The 21,248-nt window shown below is 37.0% G+C and overlaps 1 long non-coding RNA gene across 2 annotated transcripts in view; it reads left to right on the top strand.

The window, feature by feature from the left end:
* LOC143690244 (uncharacterized) overlaps positions 1 to 20,645 on the top strand; it is a 32,823-nt gene extending 12,178 nt beyond the window's left edge. For both annotated transcript variants that reach the window (XR_013179056.1, XR_013179057.1), the window contains exon 3: positions 20,310 to 20,645. This is a non-coding gene — a long non-coding RNA (uncharacterized LOC143690244). The remainder of the gene's footprint in view (positions 1 to 20,309) is intronic.
* Positions 20,646 to 21,248: the final 603 nt, after the last annotated feature.

The following is a 21,248-nucleotide window of genomic DNA, read 5'->3' as shown; positions in this document are numbered from 1 at the left end:
CAGGATAACAACTCTGTTCAAAATCTCTCACCCATTGAAACTTTATTTTGTCTCATTTCTCTCTTCTCCCTTTTGATTGAGAAGGTTTCCTCAATCCCTTGATGCTGGGTCTCAGTGCATCCCAGGATTTCTGTCCCATGTTGCTGGGGAGATTTACACCCCTGGGAGTCATGTCCCACGTAGGGGCCGAGGGAGTGCAGTGAGTTCACTTGACATTTCAGCATAGAGAGAGAGAGAGACCACATTTGAACAACCAAAGAGATTCTCTGGGAGTGACTCTTAGGCGGCCGTTTCTTTTATACTCATTTGTTAAATCCTATCTTTTCTGTCATACTCCTCCTTCTCTTTAAATGACATATATATATATATATATATATGCGCGCAATGAATTTCAAAATATATCACAACAAGTAGTTGTAGAATAGATTTTAGAGTTAGGTATAGGTTACAATCCCATGATTTTAGATTTTTATTTCTAGCTACACTAAGGTACTGGAGACTAAATGAAATATCAGTTTAATGATTTAGCACACATATTCATTTGTTAAACCTGATCTTCTCTGTATAATTCTACCATCACCTTTGATCTTTCTCCCACTCCTTAAGGGTATTTGGGCTATGCCCATTCTAACTTTTTCATGTTGGAAGGGACTGCCAATAATATGAGAAGGGGGGATGGAACTAGTTGATGTTCTGGAGAGGCTGGCTTCTCTAGGTTTCAGGACTTATCTCTTCCAGGAACGCATCTGAATGTTGTACGTTTCTGGAAAGTTACCCTAGTGCATGGAACCTTTGTAAAATCTTATGTATAGCCCTAAATATTCTTTAGGATTGGCAGGAATAGTTTTTATTGGGGTTTGGCAAGTTATAGGTGGTGATATCTAACTAAAGCATATATAAGAGTGACCTCTAGTGTAGCCTCTCGAATCTATTTGAACCCTCTCAGCCACTGATACACTATTTGTTACACCTCTTTTCCTTCTCTTAGTCATGATGGCATTGTTGATCCCACAGTTCCAGAGCCAGGCTCATCCCTAGGAGTCATTTCCCATGCCACCAGGGAGACTTTTACCCCATGGAGGTCAAGTCCCACACAGGGGTGGAGGGCAATGGTTTCACTTGCAGAGTTGGGCTTAGAGAGAGAGAGTAACAAAAGAGATCCTCCAGAGGTGACTCTTAGGCATACATATAGGTAGGCTAAGCTTCTCTGCCACATACATAAGCTTCACAAGAGCAAACCTGAAGATTCAGTGTTTGGCCAATTGTTTTGAACGTCCCTATTTGACACAGTATTAGAGGTTTCCCTGGTAGTAAAGTTTAAATAGTTCCTTGTTTTTTCTCTTATTTCCTCAAGGGAATTTGCTAATACTTTACTTTTCAACTTTTTAAATCATATAATATAGCATATAAAGTAAAGAGAAAAAAGCAGTAGTTTTAAAAGCACTCTTCAACAAATAGTTACAGGACAGATCCCAGAGTTTGTCATGGGCTACCAGAAAAATAGATTACTCATTCGGGTAAACAACTCATTTAGATAAAAGTTTAGCTGTCAAGTCTCCTTTAAAACCCTCACCTTGCTGTGTCCACCAGTTTTAAACAGTTACGTCACAAACTTTGTCCAATCCCAATAAATTTCCTACCAGGAAAGACTATGTTAAGCTACTTGAGCTCAGACCCCAAATCCTATAACTATGTTTTTCTGACCCCTTCCACACCCTTTAAGATGGTACTAAGACTATGTCAAGATGATGTTCACCCTTACTGCAGTAAGTCTACTAATTTTAGGTTTGCCTGGTCAACAAGTTTTTATGGAAGTCTTTCTTGGGAATCAATAATCAACATCTTAAGAAAGGGAATGATCATAACTACTTCCAGGTTGATTATAAAGACTAGAATATGTATACATAAAAGTGAAGAGTAGAATGTCTGATACATGCTAGGGACTCCTTAAATGGTAGTCATTAGTATTTGTAGGAGATTAAATTTTGTACCCCAGTTAAAACCTGTTCTTAATCTTAATTCACATGCCTGTGGGTATGAACCCATTGAAAATAAGACTTGACAAAGATGTTATTTTTAGTTAAGATTTGACCAACTGAGTTAGGGTAAGTCTTAATCCATATTACTGGAGACCTTATTAAAAGAACCTGGAAGTCACAGAAGCCAGAAAGAAGAAGGTATTGCCATGTGATGGGGGGTTGGGATACAAGCCAAGGAGCCCCAAGAATTGGCAGCAGCCAGTGCCAGAGTGCCACAGACGAGGAGAAATCAAGCCTTGCCAACCTCTTGATTTTGGACTTCTTCTAGCCTCAAAAACGTGAACCAGTAAATTCCTGCTGTTTAAACCAACCCATTGTGTGGTATCTATCATAGCAGACTGACAAACTAAGGCATTATTATAGGTAAGTTTCAAAAAGATCGTATTTAAAAAAATCTGAGACTAACGAAGGAATCTCTCCCAAATATAAGGATTGTATTTCTGAAAATCTCTATGGTAGAATCAAGGGGATTAGGACCTTAAAACACTAATAAAAGAAAAGTGGAATTTTGAGAGATTGCATGAGAATATATGAAGGTCTTTAAATATGCTTATTTATAGTTACCAAAATAAAATAATGATAAGATATAATACATACACTAAATTGAGCGTAACACTTGAATTTGCAGGTTCTATATACAATTCATTTCTAATTACTACTCCCAGCTGCCTAGAAGAAAAAACAGATTTTCTTTATCACAGTTTCAAGGAGGTAATATTTACTATATGTAGTTGAATGTAGCATGCATTATACTAATATTCATATCTCATTGAACATCTAAATATGGTAAGCACTTTACATATTGTCTCTAATTCTTCCTAGAAATCATATGAGAAAGTTTTATAAATCACATTTTAAAGGTTAAAAGGCTAAGTGCTTTTCCCAGTACCATAAACAAGTAAGTAGATTACCTAGGATTTGAACTCTTATCTGTCTAGCTTCATAAATCATACCTTTTCTACTATGCTTAGCCTCTTTTCAGTGTTAAGAAATATGAACAAATTATATATATTCCCCAATAACCACCCCCCCCCCCAACTTCCATTCCAACATCTCCTATGGCTGGGTATTTATCCAAATGTTCAACATCTTCCTACCTTTTTAAACGTTTAAGAAAAAATACCTAACTTTTACCCCTTAGATGAGGACTTGGAGTAGCAGTAATAAATACATCTTTGCAGGTAAGGAACATGTATTCATGTAGTAAAATTTAAGGGGCATATATTTCAGTGTTCTCTGTAAACAACAGAAATCACCTCTTGATAATTTGCAAAAAGAAATTTCTTCAAAAGGTATTAGGTAGCTCATAGGATTAAAGATGAAGCCGAAGAATCAAGTATTAAAATTCCCTGAGCAGAGAGGACCACTGGCCTGGTTTGAATTATATCTCCATACCTTGATAACCCTAACCAGACTTCATGACAAGGAGTGGCAATTCCCTAAAGAAAAAACAACATGTTGCTCTAAAAAGAAAGGGGGTATATATGCTTAAGAAAAGAAATTCCAAATAAAGATATTTCCACACCAAAGGGAAATTGTGGCTGGGGAGGTACACATACATAGGTAAGTATAATAGGGACATTTAAAAAAAGCCCTCACTTTTATGCACACACAACAAAATGAAAAGAAGAATTAACAATCTTCAGTTGATCAATGGAGGAACCTAGTTAGATAAATGAAATGCTGACTCATTAAAATATAACAAAAACTTGAACTGGTTCATCTAATTTTTCCTCTCTTCTTTAAGATATAAAATAGCATCATCGATAATAGTAAGAAAATGGAGATAGCTTCACATGTCCCTTAATAAATATACAATCTACAGAAAACCAAGGTGCTTGTTATGAAAATGCAACTTTACAATATAACTGCCTGTTCTCATTTCCACCTGGATTATCTCCCCTAAACTCGCCATGTTGGATTTATTACAAACATGTCCCAATTTCAACACCTTCCTAAGTCAAACTCCTTTGAGATATGACTTTCTAGTTCCTTCCATTAAAATTTGAAGTCTGTTTACTCAGCCTTCATCTCTGGGATAGCCTTGTGTGCTGATCTGAACCAGAAAATGCCATGTTCTTTTAGTCCATTCTTGCGAGGGCAGACCTATTGTGGTCAGGACCTATGATTAAGTGGTTTCAATTGAGACACGACCCACCGAATTCAAGGTGTGTCTTAATCCTCTACTGAAGTCTTTTATGAGGATAAAAGACAGAAAAAGCAGAGTGAGCTTAGAGAGAGAAACCCTAGAGAGAGGACTCATGGAGGGAGAAAAGTCATGGGAGCAAGCAAGGAAATGAAAAGAGCCAGAACCTGAAACAAAACTCAGGAGGGATGGATCGGCAGACACCAGTCATGTGCCTTCCCATGTGACAGAGGAACCCCAGATGCCATCAGCCTATTTTGAGAGAAAGTATCATCCTGTTGATGACTTAGTTGAGACATTTTCATGGCCTTAGAACTGTAAATTTATAAACTTATAAATCCCTATTGTAAAAGCCAGTCCATTTTTGGTATGTTGTTTTCTGGCCGCTTTAGCAAAGTGAAACATCTTGTGACTAACTAGTTAAAGAAATGAAGCATATAGAATGGTCGCCTTCTGTGCTGGAGACCCAGGTTCAATTCCTGGACCATGCACTGCCCTCCTCAAAAAAAATGAAGCATAAGTGAGAGAGTTCCAGTTTATGAGTCTAGTCCTTAAGGGGCCCTGTGCACTTCTCTTGCTCTCCTGGGTACCTGCCACTACCATCAGAAAAAGTCCAGTTGGCCTGTTAGAGGGAAGTGAGAGAAACTTGCAGGTGAGCAGAGTTGTCTCTACTGAGACCATCCTAGAACAGTCAGCCACCAGCTGGCCTTCAAACCCGGTTGAGATTAGCTGAGGCAGGTCAGCAGGACAAACCAATTAACCAATATACTCATAAGTAAAAGTCAATGTCTATTGTTGTATATTCCACTGAGGTGTTGTGGCTATTTTTATACAGCATTTTTGTGGCAATGGGTAACTGATTTGACCTCCTGCTGTATTAAAGCAGTGAAAGTAAGGAATCAGAAGCCTACTCTGGTTCTTGCCCACATATTTCCCATACATTTACTCTTGCCAATTGCTATACATAAATAAGTAATGTGAATTGAATTATATCTCACCATCAGTTTTCATTAAACATTCAGAGGAATACAAGTAAGCCAGAGTACGTGAATTTTGTGATACCAACTTGTGCTGGCTTGAAAGGATTTATGTACCCTAGAAAAGCCATGTTTTAACCCTAATCAATTTTGTGGGAGCAGCCATTTCTTTTAATACCTGTTCAATAAAGTAGGTTGGAAACTTCATTAGGTTATCTTCATGGAGCTATGACTTGCCCACTTGTGGGTGTTAACCTTTCATTAGAGGGAGATGTGATGCCACCCATTCCAGGTGGGTCTTGATTAGTTTGGTACTACCCTTTAAAAGAGGAAGCATTTTTGGAGAAAGCAGCAGAACAATGAGAGAGCCACGAGAGCCACAGAGCCAGCACAGCCAGCGCAGCCAGAGACCTTTGGAGATGAAGAAGGGAAATGCCCCTGGGGTTGCTTCATGAAACAAACACCCAGGAAAGGAAGCTAACAGACTCTGCCATGTTTGCCCTGTGCCCTTCCAGTTGAGAGAGAAACCCAGAACGTCATGGGCCTTCTTGAACCAAGGTAGCTTTCCCTGGATGCCTTAGATTGGACATTTCTATAGCTTTGCTTTAGTTGGGACATTTTCACAGCCTTGGAACTGTAAACTTGCAACTTATTAAATTTCCTATTTTAAAAGCCATTCCATTTCTGGTATATCGCATCCCACCAGCTAGCAAATTAGAACAACAACTTTCCTATAAAACATGCAACCATAGCCTGAATTCACTTCATGACTGTCATCCTTCCTATTCACTTTGTATTTCCTAGAACCAGACACAGTGTCTAATTAAAAAAAAAAAGCTCATTAGTAATTACTTAAAAAAAATGTAACTATGAGCAAATTTTTTTTAAAGAGACTCATTAAGAAAAAAAGACTTGTGTATATGTTAAGTATAAAACTGTTCCTTTCTAACCCAGATAAGCACGTCAAAAGTATTTCTTCAAACTGGGAATTGCTTTTCCTGAAAATCAAGCAACCATATGAAGTATATAAGTTGGAATCAGGGGTGAAAATCAACATCTCAAATTTTTGAAGTGCTATTTATTAATATATACTGCATGCTAATAATACACAAGTGTATTTTATGCTTCATATTTATAGATCCTGAACTCACCTTTTTTATGGATCTTCATTTGCAGAAGCTACTCAGAGCTTCTTTCTATGATAGTATCAAATTGCATCCTCACCTATAGCTCTTTACTTTTTAAATTTGGTTCTCGTGGCTATTTCTGTCATGGCTCTCTTGTTGTTCTCCTACTTTCTACAAAAATGCTCCCTCTTTTAAAGGATTACAGTAAACGAATCAAGACCCACCTGGAATGGGTGGAGTCACATCTCCCTCTAATGAATGCTTTAGTTTCCTAGGCTGTTTTAAAGCAGATTCCATGAAATCGATTGGCTTAAACAATGGGAATTTATCAGCTAACAGTTTGAGAAAATGCCCAAATCAAGGCATTATCAAGGCAATGCTTTCTCCCCAAAGATTGGCTGCCTGTGATCCTTGGCTTCTCTGACACAAGGCAAGGCACATGGTGATAGCTGCTGGGCTCGCCCAGGTTTCATTGATTTCAGCTTATTGCTTCCATGAATTTCTTTCTTTGTCTTGCTTCTGTTTATAAGGGAATTCAGTAAAAGGATTAAAATCAATTCTGAACGAAGTGGGTCACACCTTAACTGAAGTAGGCTCATCAAATGGTCCCATTTACAGTGGGTTTACACCCACAGGAATGCACTAAATTAGGAACATGTTTTTCTGCGGGTATGTACAACTTCAAACCACCACATCGAAAATTTTGAGTTTCTTCCTTTCCCAAATTGCTTTTCCTTACACCAGTCTTTTCTGTAAAGCCTCCAAGGGAATTTAAAAAAATTATTGTGGTAAGCTTATACTCTATAACCCTTTTTTCCTCATTTGTCCCAATAAGATCTTTTTGAGATTTTCTCCTCCCTTGTTAGATCTTGACTAGAATCATGTATTGCATTTAACCCTTATTGTCTTTTTAGTTGTTCTTTCTCTCTTTTTTATTTGCTGGAACATAAGCACAACATAAGCTTTTCCATTTCAGCCACTCCTGAGCATACATTCGGTGGTATTAATCATATTCACAATGTTGAAGCCCCCTCATCATCTTCTATTACTCAAACTTTCCCCTCCACCAAACAGAAACACTAAACCCATTATGCGTTAACCCCCCAGTCTCCGTACCCTGCACTCCTTGCAGCCTGTATTCTAATTTCTGTCTCTAGGAATTTTCATTTCTCCAATATTTTCTTTGTAGTTCCCATGGCACTTAAATTTTATTAACATTCCTTTCTACCATGAAATATAATATATACAAAAAGACAATAAATTTCCAAGTACATTTTAACAAGAAGTTATAGAACAGATTTTAAAGTTTGATATGGGTTTCAGTTCCACCATTTTTCATTTTTTCTTCTAGCTGCTCTAAGACACTGGAGACCAAGAGAAACATCAATATAATGATTCAGTAGTCATAATCATGTTAAATTCTATCTTCTCTTTTTATTTCTTTTTTTTGTGTGAGAAATTACATATATACAAAAAAGCAATAAACTTCAAAGCACATCACAATAATTAATTGTAGAACAGATTTCAAAGTTTGGTATGGGCTACAGTCCCATAATTTCAGGTTTTTACTTCTAGCTGTTCTAAGGTACTGGAGACTAAAATAAATATCAATATAAGGACCCAGGAGTCATACTCATTTGATAAAACCTACTTTCTCTGTATAAATCCACCATCATCTTTTATCTTTTCCCCACTCTTTAGGGGCATTTGGGCTTTGCCCATTCTAACTTCCTCATGCTGGAAGGGGCTGTCAATAATATGGGATAGGAGGATGGAGCTAGTTGATGTTCTGGACAGGCTGGCCTCTATGCATTTCAGAACTTATCTGGTCCAGGGACCCATCTGGAGGTTGTAGTTTTCTGGAAAGTTACCCTAGTGCATGGAATCTTTGTAGAATCTTATATAATGCTCTAGATAGTCTTTAGGATTGGCAGGAATGGTTTTGGTTGGGGTTTAGCAAGTTATGATAGGTAGCAATGTCTAACTGAAGCAAGCATAAGAGTTACCTCCAGAGTCACCTCTTGACTCTACTTGAACTCTCTCAGTCACTGACACTTTATTTGTTATACTTCTTTCCCCCCTTTTGGTTAGAATGGCATTGTTGATCCCATGGTGCCAGGGCCAGGCTCATCCTTGGGAGTCATCTCCCATGCTACCAGAGAGACTTTCACCTCTGGATGTCATGCTCCACATAGGGGGAAGGGCAATGGCTTCACTTGCAGAGTTGGGTCTAAAGAGAGAAAGGCCACATTGAGCAACAAAAGATGTCCTCTAGACACGACTCTTAAGCATATCTATAGGTAGGCTAAGCTTCTCTGATACATCCATAAGCTTCAAAAGAACAAGCCTGAAGATCAAGAGCTTGGCCTATTGATTTGGGTGACCCTAATATTTGACACAATATCTGGGGTTTTCCTGGTGGTAAAGTTTAACAATTCCATGTATTTTCTCCCATCCTTCAAGGGACTTTGCCAATACTTTAATTATCTGCTTAATATGCTCAAGGATGTATATTAAGGCCCTCACTCTTATTCTGGGCTCCCTGTGTTTGGATTGTTTAAATGGGCTATACAGATAGGTTCAGTTAGATTCTGTGCTACAGAAAATTTAGGTTTTGGACAAAATAGACCTCTCTCCCTTTAGTCTCAAAGAATAGGCAAAGTTCTAAAACACAGACAATGTTTTTGTTATCCCTGTGTTCTTAATTATCTTTATCCAGACCTGATTGGCTTTATTCTTATCTTTAAATACCAGGCTATACATAAATAAAACAGCCTCTCAAAATCCAGGAATAACAATTACTGCTGTGAACTAGATGTGACTGCAGTAAGAGCTTACATTCTAGGCCCCAGTTTTCTTATAAATGCTTTCTAAATGAGCTCATACAATATTTGGTATTTTGTTTCTGGCCTATTTTGCCTCATCAAATGTCCCACAGGCTCATTCACAATGTTGCATGCCTCACAATTGCATTCCTTTTTGTAGCAGCACAATGGTCGATCATATACCCTATTGTTCACCAATCTGCTCCTCAGTCAGTGCATCATTAAACCACCTCCATCTACTGGGTCTCATGCACAACGTCCAAAGTCCAAATGTCCATCAACACTTTCAATTGTAGGTAATTTCATTGTTCCCAAGAGAAAGATAACCAATAAACACACCCTCACCAAATAGAAAATCCAAACCTCCCCCTAACTCTTGTCCCTCCGCCCCATTATGTACCCCTGGTATCGCTTCAGTACTGTTGATGTTTTCCTGTTAAACATAGCCCATAGCATGCAATAGCAGTTTTCTCCCTATACCCTGAAATTATACATTCTTTGTACAAGTTTCATACCTTTGCAGTAGTTCATGCAAGAACTTATTTATATTGTAGTGTTAATTGGTGGTATACATGAGTCTGTATAATACCTTACAATCGTGATCACCTTCAATATGGTAATATTACTTATAGACCCACTAGTGAATCACCTATACTTCTATCTACTCCCTAACAATTAAGTTCAACCTTATTACCTAACCGTTCACCTATCTCAGGCTTCTGTATTCTCTAAATCCTCTATATGCTGTATTATAAGCCTCTGATTTTACCTTTACCTGGTTATGAAAGTGGAATCATACAGTATCTATCCTTTTGTGTCTGGCTGATTTCACTCAGCATTATGTCTTCAAGGCTCATCCATCTTGTCTTGGGTTTCAAGATGTCATTTAATCTTACTGTTACATAATCTTCCATCATATGTACATACCACATTTTGTTAATCCACTCATCTGTTGACAGGCACTTGGATTGTTTCCATCTTTTGGTGATTGTGAGTAATGTTGCTATGAACTTTGGTTTGCAAATCTCTGTTTCTGTCACTGCTTTCAGCTCTTCTGAGTATATATCAAGTAGTGGTATCACTGGGTCATAGGGTAACTTGAAATTTAGTTTTCTAAGGTACGCCCATACTGTCTTCATAGAGGCTGTGCCATTATACATTCCCACCAGCAGTGCACAATTGTCCCAATTTTTCCACAATCTCTCCAACATTTGTAGTTTCCTGTTTGTTTAAAAGCAACCATTCTTATAGGTGTGAAATGGTATCTTATTGTAGTCTTGATCTGCATTTCCATGGCACTTAAATTTAACATCCCAAATCTATAACAACCTCATTTGCTTAGATACCAACCTAACTTCAATAATAGACACAAACTATTGTCTTATAGCTCTGTCTCCCCACCTTTAAGTCGTTCTTGTCACAAATTACACATTTATACATTATAAGTCCCAAACTACTCATTTATCATTTCATTTTATACCTTGGCCTTTTAGGCCCTGTGGGAACTAAAAAAGTGAAGTCACAAATCAAGAATACAATAATACTGGCATTTATATTAACTCTTCTCATTACTATTACCAGAGATCTTTATTTCTTCATGCATCTTCGATCTCTTGTCTATTGTTCTTTCTTTTCAACCTGCAAAATTCTCTTTAGCATCTCTTGTTGTGGTGAAGTACTCCCTCAGCTTTTATTTATTCTACGAATGTCCCTCTCCCTCATTTTTTTTTTTTTTTTTTTTTTTTTTTTAAAGGAAAGACAGAGAGAAGGAAGGAAGGATAGAAGGAAGGAAGGAAGGAAGAAAGGGAAACATCTTTAAACATTTTCTTGTTTTATTGTATTTTGTTTTTCCGTTTTTTGTTACATGGGCTGGGGCCGGGAATCGAACCGAGGTCCTCCGGCATAGCAGGCAAGCACTTTGCCCGCTGAGCCACCGCGGCCCGCCCTCCCTCATTTTTGACACACAATTTTTCTACAGAGAATGTGTTGGAAATTTTTAACTTTCATTATTTAAATATATCCTTCCACTGTCTTTTTGCCTGTATGGTTTCTGATGAGAAATTGGTTAATCTTATTGAGGCTTTCAAGGACATGACATGTTGATTTTCTCCTGCGGCTTTCAACAGAATTCTGTCTTTACTCTTGGCATTTGACAGTTTGATTATAATATTCCATAGCATGGATCTATTTGGGTTTATCCTGTTTGGAATTTGTTGAGTGTCTAGGATTTATATATTCATGTCTTCTGCTAAATTTGGGAAGTTATCAGTCATTATTTCTTTGAATATTATTTCTGGAACTCTCTCAATGCATGTATTGTTATGCTTGATGGTGTCCCACAGGTTGCTTTGGCTCAGTTCACTTTTTTTCATACTGTCTACCTTCTCCTCAGACGAGATGATTTAATTGTCTTGTCTTAAAGTTTATTGCTTCTTTCTTCTACCAGCTCAACACTGCTTTTTGAACCCCTCTAAAGAATTTTTAACTTCCATTACTGTGCTCTTTAGCTATTTGGTACCCTTTCATAATTTCCATTTCTCTTGATATTCTCTTTGTAGTTATATATTGTTTTCCTTATTTCCTTTCGTTCTCTGTCCATGTTTTCTGTTAGTTATCTAAGCACAATTTAGGACCATTTTTAAAAAGTCTTTGATATGTGCCAGGTCTTTTTCTCCTCATTTATGGTTTCTCTGATATATTAAGTTTCTCCTTTATGCCATCATTTCCTATTTCCTTGTGTGCCTTGTAATCTTTTGTTGAAACCTGGAATTTTGATATTTTAAGGTATCATCATTGGAATTTAGACCTAAGGCCTTTGTTCCTTAAGTTTGTACCCAGCTGGTGTTATGACAGAGCTGTCTTTGAATGTCAGGAGCTAACCAAAAAAAAAAAAAAAAGAAGAAAACACGTTTCCCATTCTCTTCAGGTTGACGTTTGTGAGTATGTACTCCTTCAGGATTTACCCATACAATGAGTTTAGAGAATAACTAAAGACCAAAACATAGAGGCCACCCTGATCCTTTCTGTGCATATATCTTGTACTGGGTATGCACCTGTGGCCCTAGGAATTCCCCTGTTTACATAGAGAGGAATGTTCTCTCTTCCCAAGGAAACAGTTTCCTCATGCTCCCAGGCACTGCACTGTATTTTCTATGGCCAGCAAAATCTTGTCGGGGTAGCCATGCCTTGACCGCTATCCCATGGTGTTGGGTGAGCTGTCTTCTGCACACAGGGCACCGTAGATGGTGTCCTGGTTCAGTGCCTCAGGCCATCCCAGGAGGGACTGGGCCAGGCATCCATGCTCCCAGTATGTGCCCAGGGTTACTCTTCTCTGTCTAGAACCAGAACCAAGGATCTGCCCTGGAGTTGTGGGCTGGTTTCACACTGAATTTTGTTAATTCACATTTTGATAATAGAGTTATTTTTTCCCCTCTTATATGGTTCAGAGCAGGCAGAGTAGTTGCAAAATACATCTTTTCCCTAAAACGGTAAAGAAATAAGGGACTATGCCAGGTGGGGTATGAGGATAAAAGGCTGTGAGATTGAAATATAACATATAAGTGTCTTCTGGCTTAAGAGAGAATAATGTGATCTTCTAAGGACACATTGGTATTTGTCGTTTAAGATATAAATCCGCCTCATGAATGCCCAAATGGAATTTTGGGAGTGCGATGATAATGAAAAAGTGATATGCCCATTTCATGTTGAAAAGGAGTTTTTGGATTGCTTAAGACTTGCTTTGAGACACTTGCTATTGAAAAGACTAGAATTATGGGATGGTAAAGAATATTTTTAGAGAAGGCCCAAAACAGGAAAAGGACAAAAGAACGTAATATCTACGTTCATTCAGAGAAAGTAGAATCTGGAGAAGAGATTGAGAGCTGGACATAAAAGCTGAGATCCAAAACAGGAAACAAAGAGAAAAGATTTCTTTCAATGTCTGAACCATGGGATAGTGGCAAAGATGGTGAAGTTTGTGGATAAGTTTTAGAGGCAGAGAAGGGAAGAGAGTTAAAGTTATGTTTATAACCTTATCTGGACATGACCAGGCTCCTGCAACCCCCACAGGCAGGCTAATTAGACTTTACCTGGATCCAGAACAAGAATTAGAAGGTGAATGGACTATCCAAAATCTTGTAACTGCACTTGCAGACTAAGGGGGTGGGAGTGGGGTGGAAGTGGTGCAGATACATAGATTGTGAAATGATTTAATTATACATAAAGAAACATGACATCAGCCAGCCTTTGGTCTTGAGCAACCCTCTGGATGTAGTTTTATCCCTTATAAAGTGAAAATGTTTCACAAGCTCTTCCCTTAGTTTCCAGCTCTTAGATTTTAGGGATCTGACAATCGTGCAAAAATCTGGCTGCATTTAATCTACAGACAAGTGTTTCTCAAGATGGTAGGGGTACATTTGGCCCCCAGGGATATTTGGCAGTATCTGGAGATATTTTTAACTGTCACAACTGGGGATGCTGCTAAATATTCTACAATGAACATGACAGCCTCCACAATAAATGATTATCCAGTACAAAATGTCAGTAGTGCTGAGGGTATAAAACTCTGCTGTATGTCAAAATTCCTTTGCATCAAATTCTTGTTTACTCATCATGCTAAGTGAAAGAAGCCTGTCACAAAAGACCGCATATAGCATGATTCCATTTATATGAAATGCCCAGAATAGACAAATTTATACAGACAGAAAATAGATTGGTTTTGTCTGTGACTGGGGATTGGGGAAAATAAGGAGTGACTGCTAATATGTATGGGCTTCTTTTGGCGGTGTTGAAATGTTCTAAAATTAATTGTGATGATGGTTGCAGAAGTCTGTGCATATACATACACTGTGTAATTGTATCCTTTAAATGATTGAATTGTTTGGTGTTATGAGAAAGAAAAAATATCTTATTTACTGATCAGTTCTACAACTCTTCCAAGTAGAAAATATGGGTACAAGCAGGTATTACAGAAAATAGGCAAACCCTGGGACTAGAGATTTCTGAAAGAGGAAACCTTAACCTTGAAACCATCCACTAATGAAGGAAGAGTGTCATGAAGATACTTATCATAGAACAGCAATGGAAAAATAGTTGTTGTGCTTTAATTCTCTAATGAAGGCCTATTAAGCAATGGAAGTAGATATGGGGAGTCAGGAGACATGAATTCCAGTGTGTTTGGACTTACTTGGTTATTAACCAGTTATAATTGAAACAAGTTATCCAGTCACTGCAATTAGGTCATCAATAATACAGAATTAATATCTGTTTGGCCTTCCATTAGAGTTTTTATGAAAATCAAATGAATGGGGATTTGAAAGTGATTTTAAGAAGTTAAAAGTACTATAGAAATATAGAATGTCATTCATTTTTATGTTCTGACACTATTTAAAGCATTTTCTCTACCTAAATCTTCTGTATAATAAATTGAACTCAATAAAAATTTGAGTTCCAATTAAGGGAAAGTGTAGTATTAGACACTATGCAAACTGTAGATGAAAAACAAGTTTCCTTTCACTAGGGGTTGATTATCTAGTTTATGAGGTGTATCAGTTAGTTATCCATTACTGTAATAATGCTGCATAACAAACAATTACAAAAACTTCACTGCAATAAAACAGTAAGCATTTATTGTCCATGCATTGAAGATCAGGTGGGGTTAGCCTGATGGTTCTGCCTTGATTTCATTCACTCTTATATCTAGGTGTTGGCTGTTAACTAATCTAGGATGTCTTGATTGTGACAACTGTCTCTGCTTCATCCTTCTATAAGCAAGCCTTATGCATATTCTTACGGTGATGATAAAGTGCAGGAGACAAGTCAAATCCAACTGTACAAATGTTTTTCAAGTTTCTGCTTACATTTTGCTGCTAACATACCACTGGTCAAGCAAGTAACATAGCTGATCCTAGAGTCAAAGAGTGGGACACACCAATTTATCCTCAGAGAGTGGACACTGCAAAGTCACATGGAAAAGGCTGTGCATACAGCAAGTAGTAAACAGTTGGGGAAATGGCATAATCTATTCTAGGGAACAAATGTGAACACTGGATTATGAGATATCACATCCAGACTTGGTGGAGAGGATTATGCATCATCCAGTGTTGAATGGAGTTACTGGGTGTAATTGTGTTGATTCCCTTGTAGAGGTAATGAGTTTCTTAAATGCAAGAAGGACATACTCAAATGTTTAGTGGTCAAAGGAGGAGCAGTGGAAAAGACAGCTAACTGTGCATCAAAGTCTGGCTTCCTTTTCTCTCTGAATCTATGTGGTGTTACATGACTAGCTTTCAACAATGTAATATGAAGGGATAAAAATGAGTTCATTATTTCAAGGAGGTGGTTAAGAAGTAGGTGTGCCTCCCCCAATCTTTCTTTCACCTTCTGCTACATAGAGACAAAGGACTTCAAAGACAGGAGTTGGCAGAGAGCTGGGTCCCTGGATCTCCCTTTAGAGGAGAGTCACTCACCAACCACCACCACCAGCAGAGAGTATTACATGAGTTGAAATCAGTTTCTACCGTGTGAAGCCAATCAAAATTTTAGACTTATTTGTCACATCAGCTAGCACTATCCCAACCAGTAAAGATAATTTTAGTAATACTCATCAATTTGAAAAAAAAAGCAAACTAAGAATTAAAAATGGTCTTAGAAGTTTCATACAACTCCCTCAAACTTGGCAATTTAAATCTCTAATATAGTCTCACCAAGTGATTCTCCAATCATTCGACTACTTCCACTGATGGCAAACTCACGAACTTATGAAGCAATCTACATCTGTTTATGAGAATTTAATTTATTGGAAATGTCTTCCCTGGTGTGACTTGCATATCCCTATCTGTCTACCCATTTGACTGTTAGAATCACCAAGAAGAAGCTTATTTCCCCTTTTAAAGGGCAGATATTTTATTATTTGAAGACACCTATAAATTTTATTTTCATTCTTTTTTTTTCTTCTCAGTTCAATCAGTCTTTAAACAAAATAAATTAAGATATGAACTTTCACTGGGAAACCCAGCAGTAATTATTATAAGTTATAGCTTCAATGTGCTTTGCAAACTGTAATAACCATAAGGCCCTCTAACACTACTACGGGTCAACTTTTACTGTGTAGTTGAAAAAACTAATATGTTAAAAAAAAATAAAATGTACTATACAAAATGAAAGACATAGAACAAGTCAGGGTAAAGACAAACATTTAAGATTTTAAGAGTCTGAAATCCATCATGGTAGAGACTACAAGAGACTACAAAGCCATTTTACAAATTTAAGGATTTTAATATGTTGGGATAGTAACATATTTTCTTCCCAATGCTTGGACAGAAAGGATTCATATTAAGTCAACTAGAAGAATTTTTATGTAACTTCTAAGAAATTCTGTTTTTTGAAATTCTATAACACCAACATCTTGAGTTCATTATTTTTATTTATATTTTTTCTTTGACTTGAATATTAGTTTAATAATACAAAACTTCCAAGATGAAAGCTTCGTACTGAAAATTTCTGACCTCTTTATGTATTTTCACTAACCAACAAATGTTCAGGATTTTTTTCCACCTCTGAAGTGCTAGAATGAGGTAGATGGTGACCTCTACTGGTCATCAAATAATGTAGTTGACTTCACCTTGACAATTTTGGGCAAACAACAGCTGCTTCTCTATATTGCACAGAGTGAATTTATCCGGATGAATTAAAAAATAAATGTTAAAGAAAAATAACAGATTCCTGCTGGTTTTTAATACAGTTTTGAGTCCTATATTTAATAATTTCTTTAGTTCAAGAAATGTGTTTTAGGTTTTACCTCCCATCTGTGTTTTATTTATTTTCTGAGACTAAAAGCATAGTTGCTATAGGGAGTCAGTAGAATGCATATTGCAGATTTCAAAAGCAATGCTTGATAGGCTTTTACTTGTTACAAAAATAATGCAAGCTTGTTGTTAAAAAAGATTAACTGTGAAAGTCTATATGTCAGCATTGCCCCTAGTCCCACTTTTCAGCATTCAGATTAATTTACCATCAAAAAATGAATTTTGGTGTGTGGATCACCTAGTTTGGGTTTTTTGTCTTAGTTTAGATGATAGAATTCAACGTATTGGCTATTAGAGTAATAGGGAAAAGAGGCAAAAAGAAATACTTTCCTAACATGCCATTAAAGAATATATTGCTCAAGAAAATTGCCTGCTGGTGTCCAGAAGGAAGACAACCAGTTCTTTCTCTTAATGCTAATATTAATTTGTAAACAGATGGGGAAAAGAGCGAAGTGTGCTGGAATGTAGGGATCCCAAATCTAAGTTTTCAACATTTAGTACAAGGTAAGAGTCCAATATTCAGACTCATCTTTCATACTCAACCAGCATCGTAAAATTGTTTTCTCTTTCTTAATAAGCCAAATCCCATTACATATACGCAACATCAAAAATCACTGAATACAAGGATTCTTAAGTCTCTATGTATCGGCTATTTATTACCAGACATTTATCATAAGACAATGCCAAAAAATAAAAGGAATCTTACTAGATTCCTGGAGTTTTTGGTTTGATTTAACCTATAAAAAAGTATCTGAAAAATTTCTTATTCTGGATGAAAAATGGAAACCTGCTATTAACATAATTCTATGCAAGTAAATTAGAAGTTTTACTCAAGTTTGAAGATATGTAAATAGCTATGAAGCAAATTATTCAAGGATGGGGTTAAATCCTAGCTATATCAAGTTCTTGAAAACTGGAAGGAAAAAATAAATTATACTGCAAGGAATTTATTAAATGGCTGGAGAATAAAATACCATTCTCCAATAAATGTAAATAGTCACTAGAAATTTTAATTATTTTATTCTAATGACAAGTATTTGCTATCTAGTTGGATGTTGGAAGTTTTAAAATTAGATTGCAATGATTGCTTAGAGTATAGAACAAGCTCATGTTTACGAAGTGAATCAGGCTAGTGGTCTGTAGTTGAAGGACTATGGACCAACTCTGGTTTGCCACAATATTTTCACTGGTTCATGGTTAAATGAGAACAATAAGGTAAAAGGAGATGATTTTTCATGAAGCAAAGAACATTCAATTTAAGAATTGAACTTTCTTCTGGAAACATTTGTGCTGCTAATGATCTTTTAAATGAAATGATAGTAATAATGGAATAAAACAAAATTTAATAAAATTAATGAAATTAAATTAAAATGGTCTTATTTGGCAAAATAAAAAGTTGGCAATGCTAAGGTTTCCCTCTCCCAATGGTTTTGAAAGTTTGCATGTCTTTGGAATCCCAAGGCCTGCAGTTTCTGTTTATTCACTACTCTGCTTTCTTAATTCTTTCAAGACAGTCATCTCACCCTAACATCTCAGGGATGAAATTTCTGAACCGCGCTTCCTTGGGCCAGAGTGAGTGCAGCACATACCAAATTCTCTATTTGACAGGTCCTAAGTAACAAGTAATTTACCATAATTCCAAAATAGTCCTAGAAGCTCTGCATTTTGTGGAAGGGATTTTTTCCCTTATGTTTTTCAAGAAACCCTTGTGAAATCCAAGTGTATATCAGAGAGATTTATCTTTCAGAATTGGGAAGATATGTTTTGCCAGTCATAAATGAACTGTAATCCCCAAAGACTCAAGTTTAATTCAAAAATATTCTCTCCAGAGCTGCTAAATTTGGCAACCCACACTCTCTCCTCCATATGCTATCCTTAGAGGACTCTGCACACGTTGTCCATAATGGTTTCTGCTTAGGATGTCTGGAAAAGTAGATATTATGGTCACAGAAGGGCCATTAAAGGGAATTTGAAAGCAGATCCATTAAGTTGAAACATTCAATTGTAAGAGTCTTCAAGTTGGATGGACTTTACTAATTGATATTCAAGGAAAAACTCCATCTGCCTGCTGCTTATATCATAATCTCTAAATACTCATGATTATATCATGTACCAACCTGGGTTGGTATTCTCCCCAGAAAGGCAAATCTTACCAGAATGCAGTATGCATAAAAAGTGCAGCAGATAAATAATGAATTGTCACTCAATGAGGACCTCATTTTCATTCTTTTCTGTTACTCAGTCCCTTCACTGTTTCAAATAGACATCTTTCCCCCATTAATTACATCAGCTCTATTTTGTTATGTCTTGTTGGAAAAGAGGAAAGAAAGTTTCCATTATTTCTCTTCTAGACTGTGGAATGCAGCAGCTGTTGTGTTTTGCAAACATTGATTCCTATCTTAGAATCTCTGGTCAGTTTTCTAGTAGATTTAAAAATACTTTTCTCCATTGCTGTGCTAGTTTTTCCCTGAGTATGTGAGTTGTGCTTCTTTTCTCTCTCTGCTCATCTTTTGTGGTCTTACCCTTTTTACCCCACCTGTCTCTCATTTTCAAGCCTAATAGTTCTCAAGAGCAACAAAAATATCCCAAAGGCTTTGCAGCTTGGCCCTGTCTCAGCAATACAAAGTTAGTTTTGTGAGGTCTTTTTTTTTTTTTATTCTAAATTTGCTTTCCTTCTGCTTAAATGATTTTCAGGAAGCAATCTTCCCTCTGCCGTGTTTGCTGGCTGTTCTATTGTCAGGCAGCACCTATGCAGACCTTGTTTTTGTGGTATTGGCTAAAGATGAACGTGCAGTTTTATCCAGTGTAGCTGCCCTACATGGCTGGCAGTCTTAGGAAAAAGCATACTCATAAGATTCCTATAATCTGGACAGTGCTTTGGGAGTTCTAAAATTTCTTACCCATTCATCATCTCATCTGACACTCACAAAGACCCTGCAAAGCAAACAGGCTAGCAGTTATAATTCCCATTTTACAGACAAGGAAAATATGGCCCTATAAGGAACTATATGACTGGCCTAGCGAACTCTGAGGACTAGTAAAGAGTGGACAGGAACCAGAAGGCCAGGCTCTGTTTTCAGCATTTCCCCCCCAGTGTTTTTCTTGGGTCTCTTTTTCTTCATTTGTGAAATGGAAACAATACTTATCTAGAGTCGTTATTGATAGCTAGATAAATAAAAAGTGCTCAATATACTCCTATAGCTGTTTTTATACATTTCCTGTAGCTGGAAAATGCTTAGTATAGTCTTCAGAAGTTAAAAAAAAAACCCTGTTTGGTATAATCACTTCACTCAAGTGGTCTTGAATTACTTTAACTATAAAAAGCCCTTGTTGAAATGGTTTGCCATTGGTCTAATCTCAATAAAAAGAAGGCTTACTCTCTTTTCCCAGAAACCCTCCCTTGTTCTGCTTGCTGGAATGAAGCATCACATTATCAGCACCTTCCTCCTCTTGAAGGCCAAGATCCAATGCCTGAATAGTCAACAAAGAAAGAACTCAACCAGATAACAGGGTATGCTGGCCAAGCAAAATGAAGCAAGCGGCTGTTACTCAATTTCAGTGACTCCTGTGACTTTTACCTATTTTTAATTTTTTTTCCTGCTTTCTTCTGGACCTTTGCCATTTCTTTGTCTGTTTGGAGTAATAAAAGCCCAAACCATCCTTCTCACTCCGAACTGATCTTGGAAACCTTTTCTTCTGGTTCCTTGATGATGCATTTTCAATAAACTCCCCTTCTCACAAAAATCAAGAGTCTTGTTTCTCTGTTTGACACAGGATCAAGCGGGCCTCACTAGGACCATGTTTTCTGTTGGTGGCATTATGATGAAATAATAAAATAATTTGAGTAAACAATTTGAATAGCTCCTGGTTCTGCATATCTGCTTAAGAAATGTTTCATGATTCTTTGTCATATAAATAAAGATACAGTGGTAGAATATCATACAAATGGAGCTGCTATTTTTCTGCACATACAAGGATATAACAGTCTACAAATGAGAGCTTCTCAGTAGCCACTGACTAAAATATAGTGATTGCAAATCCACGCTTGGCTCTAGCTGTGCAGTAGCAACAACCCATCTCTTTCTACTGATGTGTGAATATGAAACATACAGCCTGCATCTTCCATACAATGAACTCAACCAATCCAAACATGGCATTTATTCATGTCTTACAGTTTAACAAGGCATATGATCATGATCTGGGCAAATCACTTAATCTTTCTGTGCCTCAGTTTTCCAAGCTGTAAAACATGGTTATTAAGACCTATTAAATAAATTTGTGGAGAGAACTAAACGATTATAATAGGGATGCTTAATTGGAATTTTCGAT

Source organism: Tamandua tetradactyla, chromosome 7 (assembly GCF_023851605.1).
Source record: "Tamandua tetradactyla isolate mTamTet1 chromosome 7, mTamTet1.pri, whole genome shotgun sequence".
NCBI classification, from domain to species: domain Eukaryota; kingdom Metazoa; phylum Chordata; class Mammalia; order Pilosa; family Myrmecophagidae; genus Tamandua; species Tamandua tetradactyla.
This window is presented reverse-complemented; position numbering and strand designations above follow the sequence as displayed.